This window comes from Pygoscelis adeliae, unplaced genomic scaffold (assembly GCF_000699105.1).
Source record: "Pygoscelis adeliae isolate BGI_AS28 unplaced genomic scaffold, ASM69910v1 Scaffold314, whole genome shotgun sequence".
In the NCBI taxonomy this organism is placed as follows: Eukaryota; Metazoa; Chordata; class Aves; order Sphenisciformes; family Spheniscidae; genus Pygoscelis; species Pygoscelis adeliae.
Genome location: NW_008824668.1, coordinates 756,608 through 762,380, shown reverse-complemented (window position 1 = coordinate 762,380; position 5,773 = coordinate 756,608). Strand labels below are relative to the sequence as shown.

The 5,773-nt window shown below is 45.5% G+C and overlaps 1 protein-coding gene across 1 annotated transcript in view; it reads left to right on the top strand.

Moving 5' to 3' along the window:
* Positions 1-5,773, top strand: part of FBXO34 (F-box protein 34) — a 25,923-nt gene that overhangs the window by 5,923 nt on the left and 14,227 nt on the right. Inside the window, exon 2 of the mRNA XM_009322913.1 lies at positions 5,095-5,197. The gene's annotated coding sequence lies outside the window, so the exon portion shown is untranslated. The remainder of the gene's footprint in view (positions 1-5,094; positions 5,198-5,773) is intronic.

Genomic DNA, 5,773 nt, shown 5'->3' with positions numbered 1-5,773 from the left:
GGGCGTGGGTGGACCCAGCTAGAAAGGGCCCGGGGCAGCCATGACCTCCTCCCACAGAGGCCATGTTAGAACCTGATGCTAATTAGTGATTTTTTTTTTTTTCTTTTGTCTTAGATTGTAGCCTGTTCTTTAGGGCCTTTTTGATTTGTTTTATAAGATACCACTGGAAAGATCGGTGAACCCAAAGCTTGTTGAGAGGGTGTGGGTGGGTGGTGGTGTGTCTTGTTTGTTTGTGGCTGGGTGGGTTGTTTTTAGATGCTTCTAATGAATCTGTTCTGTTGGAAGTTTTCTGTCCTCAGCAGATGTGATGATGCACTTTGTTATAAAATGTTCTGTGAAAAATAGTTTTGAGTTTCCTTTTACATGAAATCTGTCCGGAACTTGGGTATACTTAGTACAAGTGTTTTCCTAAGTTAGCAGAGCAGAATTTTTTGTAAACTGCTGACCTATAAATTTGAAATGTCAGAGTTCAGCGTTTTTACAGTTGGAAAATGTAAAAAACTGGGTGCTTTAGAGCTGCCTAGTGAATATTGTAACCTCTCAACTCTGCAGTGGATTGACGGAATGAATCCATGTGGACAAAATAATGTCGTTCTGCTTTGAGTCTTTGAGTGCGTGTGGCTCTTTTGTTGTTGGTTTTTGGGGGGGTTGTTTTTTGTTTTGTTTTGTGCCTGTGTTTTGTTGAGAAGGTATCCACAGTGGATAGGACAGAGAAATCCACAACATAACCTTTTGGTTAAAGGGTAAGATTCCACAGAAGTAAACAAAAATGAATTACCCCTTATTCTGCTAAACTATTTAGGGCTGGACCTGTGATCAGGGTATACGGCGCGGTCTCTCTCAAAGGAGAACTGTCGTCCCGAAGGCTGGTCCAAAAGCAGTTAGAGCCAGATAAACCAGTTAATTCACTGAATTAAATACGGCTTTAAGTTTCAAAGCTGACAAATTTAGTGTTTTACATTGGGTCACCTGCTGTGGGGTTTTCCTTATTAATAAAGTTCTAAAGAAGGAACTGTATTTATTTATTTACTGGGTATGTAGAAGTTAGCTATAGGTTTGCTCTTCTACTTTAGAAGCCATTTAATACCCCGTGGAGAGATGTACAGAAGCAATTATTCCTGTGCATTGTGTGCCATGGTGCAGGGGGACTTCTTGCCTATATAGTGTCAAGTATGAGCTTTTTGGTTTCCTGCTGTTGTCAGTATATGCCGATAAAATAGCCAGTGCTATGCTGGAGTACATCGTTTCAAAGATACGCTTGTAATCAGAGGAGTATTGCAAATGGGGTTATTTTCACTGTGTTCTAAGAGCTGCCACGAAAGAGGCAAAGGGAACTTTAAGAATTAGAGTGGGTCGTCATGCCGTGCTGCTGGATCACTAACAAACTATTACAGGCTAACTGGTGAGTAATTACTGTCAGGCAGGCCATGTGATGGTCAATTTATTAGCTGTCGCAGCAAAAACGAGTCTACCAAATGTGTGCCAAAATGAGTCAAGTGGACCTCTCCAGCCAGGACCCTGAACATCCACAGGCGAAATCGGGTGATGAAATTATTGTTGACAATCCTAATCTGCCACGTCAGTGTTGTAATAATACTCAGGATCTTCTTTAGCACACTAACGTTGCGTTCTTGAAAAAGATGGGATGATTCTTGCTGGTTTTAACGGGCTTTCTCTGAAGTGGGACAGGTTGGCTCTCTATTGGCATTCAAGCTGGTCTCCTTCATGTAGGCTGTCTGGATTTCTCTCTGGTGTTTGTCCTAAAACTCCCCTTTAACGTCAGTTCTGCATCTCGCAGTCGTTTCTACCGTTCTTTGCATGTACAGGAGCAATCCAGCGAGACCTCAGTCTTACAAAACGAGGGCACAGTGTCTCCAGAGCTCTGGGAGTGCTTCTCTACTATTTTTGGAACCAGCTCTATTGCTTCTATAATAGGAAGGCTTCTGGAAGCTTTCTCCTTCCCCTCGCCCCAAGAAAGTAGCCTTTCAGCCCAGCTTTCATTAATTCAGAATCTGCATGGCAAAACAAATCTAGTTTTATACGCTAAATAACTCAGACGTGGCTCATGGATCATGTGGCCTCGAATGCGCGGCGTTACGGTGAGTATCTTTACCCATACCCAGTAACCTGAGGACGCAGCAGCTGTAGCCCCGCTCAGGGGTGTTTAGCTACCCCCTATTTATCATTCGGGGCACACCGTAGATTATGCGGTGACAAGGAGTGCCAAAGTAGGTGGTAGCTTTCTAGAAAGCAGAGTAATGTGTGATCTGGGTGCCTTTGTCACCAGCGCTGCAGCAGCAGTCTTGGCAAGGGATTTACTGTTTTTGCTTTCCTCTTAGATCAAGCAGAACAAATCTAACGAGCCAGTTCTTAACTTCTTCCCAGTTGAGCAACAGATGATGTCCTTACCCAAATTGTGCAAGACAGCTGAAACCTTGCAGGAATAGTTAAACAAGGGAAACACTTGTGGTATGTGTGGGTTTTTTTCCCCCAGTATTAAAATACAGGGTTAACAAGGTGCAGCAGAGCTTATCTTTTTCTTATTTTCTTTTTCCCTTTTGAGATTTTCCTTTCAAGGGGAGAGGGGACGACTTAGTCCTTCCAGGGGGACAACTTAGTCCTTCCAGCACTAACCACACCTAGAGGAGAGAAAGCATGAGAGCTACAAATGTGAAGCCTTTCATTCTTTATTGATATGATCTTGGAAGGAAGACAGGTCCTCCCTGTAGTGCTTCATTAGAATAAGCATTTCGTATGCTTATCGGTACAGCAAGTAGCGCTGTTTGATGGCAGTGAAGAGTCAAACGTTGCCTTGGAGCCCTACATGCTTGTTTCCCCACTTCTGAAACAGTCTGTATTTTGCACACTGTGCATTCAAAAGCTTTCCTTTCCACTGACTTGAAAGAAGCTAAAAACCACTTTGTGGCAGATAAGCTTTCCCGGCACGATTCAAGGTGTGGATTCGAGACAGCCGAGTCCAGTCTGAGTTGCTGAGAACATGATCCCGCCAGGCTTGGCTAGGGCCTGCCAGGTCCGGGGGTAAGTGGGTTCAGGGAGCTGACCTCTTCTGGGTTAATTTTCTCCTAGTTCAGCTCCTTGAGCTGCTTCAGGTGAGAAATCAGATGGGAACCAGTGCTGATACAGGGGATGGGCTGGGAGGAAGAGAGGGATGAGACCCCAGCACGGCAGGAATTACAGTGACCGAAACGGCTGTGCAGTGTTTCGGAGCATCCATGTGCTCCCTGCTGACACGGATGCCCGAGCTCAAATTTATGTGGGAATCTTCAGATTTCAGTGAAATAACTGTTCCGTCTGGTGTTACCCAGGGTACAGAGTATGGGTGGGAGCTTGGTGAAGCTTTGAGAAGGGCTGGGGTGAATTTGGTAAGGAAATGAGCCAAGGGCCACGGTAACAAGGTCCGGCCGCTTGGCCGGCTCTGGTTCCTGGTGCCTAGAAGAAGCGGTAGCGGCAGGTTTTGGTGTGCAAGTAGGCACAGGCAGCTCCCCCCGTTTATTCCAGCTGGAGCCCCTGTGGCAGCTTTATTGCTTTCAGATTAGATAACATCAGATCTATGCAAAGTTATACCTTTTGACCGTCAAACAGAGGGGAAGCTGAGCACAGGAGGCTTCCCAAGGCAAGGGGTGTCTGTTCTGGCTCCTGTAGCCTCCTGCTGCAGGTGAAAAGGCCGATCTGCAGTTCATCTGATCACATTAATCTTTGCATCTCCTGATGCTCCTAAGTTGGATACAGTGTCTTTACTAAATACCGAGTTTCGTGTGAGGGTTTGTTGCCAGCCGCAGGTGGATGGAAACACAAATGTGAGGTCGCTCGGAAACTCTTTGTAAGATAGCTTTAGTTAGAATGTGCTTGTTCTCTCTTCTTTTGCCTAAGACTGTTCTATTAAATAAAGAAGTAAAACCTCGCTGGTGAACTTAGTGTTAAAAGGTAGTTCTTTAAGGTGTTTAAAATAGGTAGATATTACACGAAGAACAGTTAAAAAGAAAGGGTTGTGTTCCTATCGGTGTCTAAGAGGCTGAGTACGAGGACCAGGTGTATCATCTCGCTGTCCGACCTAGTCTGGGAGCTGCTGGGGATTGCTGGTTGTTACCATGAAATGCGCATGTCGGGACCAGGGAAAGCTTTCTGCCAAAGGCTCTTGCTTGGGAGAGTCTGGTGCTGTCACAGGTGTCCCAGGGCGGGTGTTTGGGGAGGGAGGGAGGGCTTGGAGGGATGGCTAGGCTGGGAGACGGCAGAATTGCATGTCTGGTGGAATATGCTTTTAGGGACAAGTATCGCGTAACAACTTAAACTTGAGCTGAGCGAGGGGGAACTGGACATGCAACTCTGTTCTTGCAAGAAAACAACAAAAACCCACGTGGAGATCTCTGTCATAAGGCCTCAGCACTGGCATTTTTTTTATTTTTAAAAGATTACCTGTCCTTCATAACGACCGGTTTTTGGTATTAACTCTTCTGAGTTCCCCTCTGAAGTACTTGCCATTGCTTTCTTCTGCATCCTGAGTGTGCTGATGCTCTTTGCCCAGCTGATCCAGTGCGAGCCTCCTAAAGCTAGCCCTGCGTGGAGGTGGGGTGGTCAAACCTGCTTCTACCAACAGCGCGACTGCTGCCCAGGGCCGGTCCCAAGGCCGCTGCCTCCTTCCTAGAAAGCAAATTTTCTGAAAGGATGTGCCCATCCTTTGGACTCGTTCGTTTATCGGTTACTGTTGCTACTGTTTAAAACACTTGCTCTTGCAGTAAAGCTTTAGCTATCAAAATATCGAAAGCCGTAGTGTATTGCCGCACAGATGAAGAGACCTTGACCCCCCCCTCATCCACGCTAGTTGAGTTAATACATTTGTTTTCCTAAAGTGCAGCAGCATTCAAAACTGATAAGACGGGGAGTTTTGTGAGACCATTCGACGAACTGCTGTCCGTTGCTGAGAGGACGTGATGCTTACTGCTGCCAAAATCTTAGTCCTTCCCATATCTTATGCATAAAGGCATATGTTTGGGGGTGGTTTCAGAAAGGGAGAACACCGAGATTAGGTTTTTAACTTCCTCTTGTGTTTTCTTTCTCTGTGCATCTGTATTTCAGTTCTCGGGCTGTACCCAACTCCGCAAAACTAACAAACCAGCTGAAGCACCTACTGATAAGGATCAGCCTTGGTAAAGAAACACACTGTGGTAGTTAAAAGGCAGTAAGTATGTCTGTGCTAGCTTGGATGCTGATTTTTTTTCTTTTTAATTCACAAGCACAGCTTTTTACTACTTAGACAGTAGGAATTTGTCAGTAGCTTGCTGGCATTAATAGTCTGTTTCAGCTCTTTTCTATAGCCCAGCAGCTAGGGGAGGGGAAAAAGCATGCTTTGTATGGGGCCGTGTTTGGATCTGTGCTGCAGTGCCCATCTGAACGTAGTCTGTGTCTATTTTGTCAGCTTTTGCTTCCCTCTCGTAGGTGCTGGTCCCTTCATAAATGCATGACATCCCGCCATACGATGCCTGTGCTTGGATCGGGGCTGTGGCAGCCCCTGACCTGAACGAGTTCGCTTGATGGTTTTGCTTCTCAAGCTCTTTACTGCAAACAAGATGATCTTTTGTTTTCAATTTTTTGGTCTGACTTTTTATCGTTTATTTCTCGATTGATCTGCAAAGGAGTAGGACTAGGACAAAGCATCCGGTGTTCCGAACCAGGAATACGTGGAGAGAGTTTTAGCTATTGAAAAAGCGACTGGCATTCTTGAAATGGTACGGTTGCGTTTATTTGGGTGTGGATA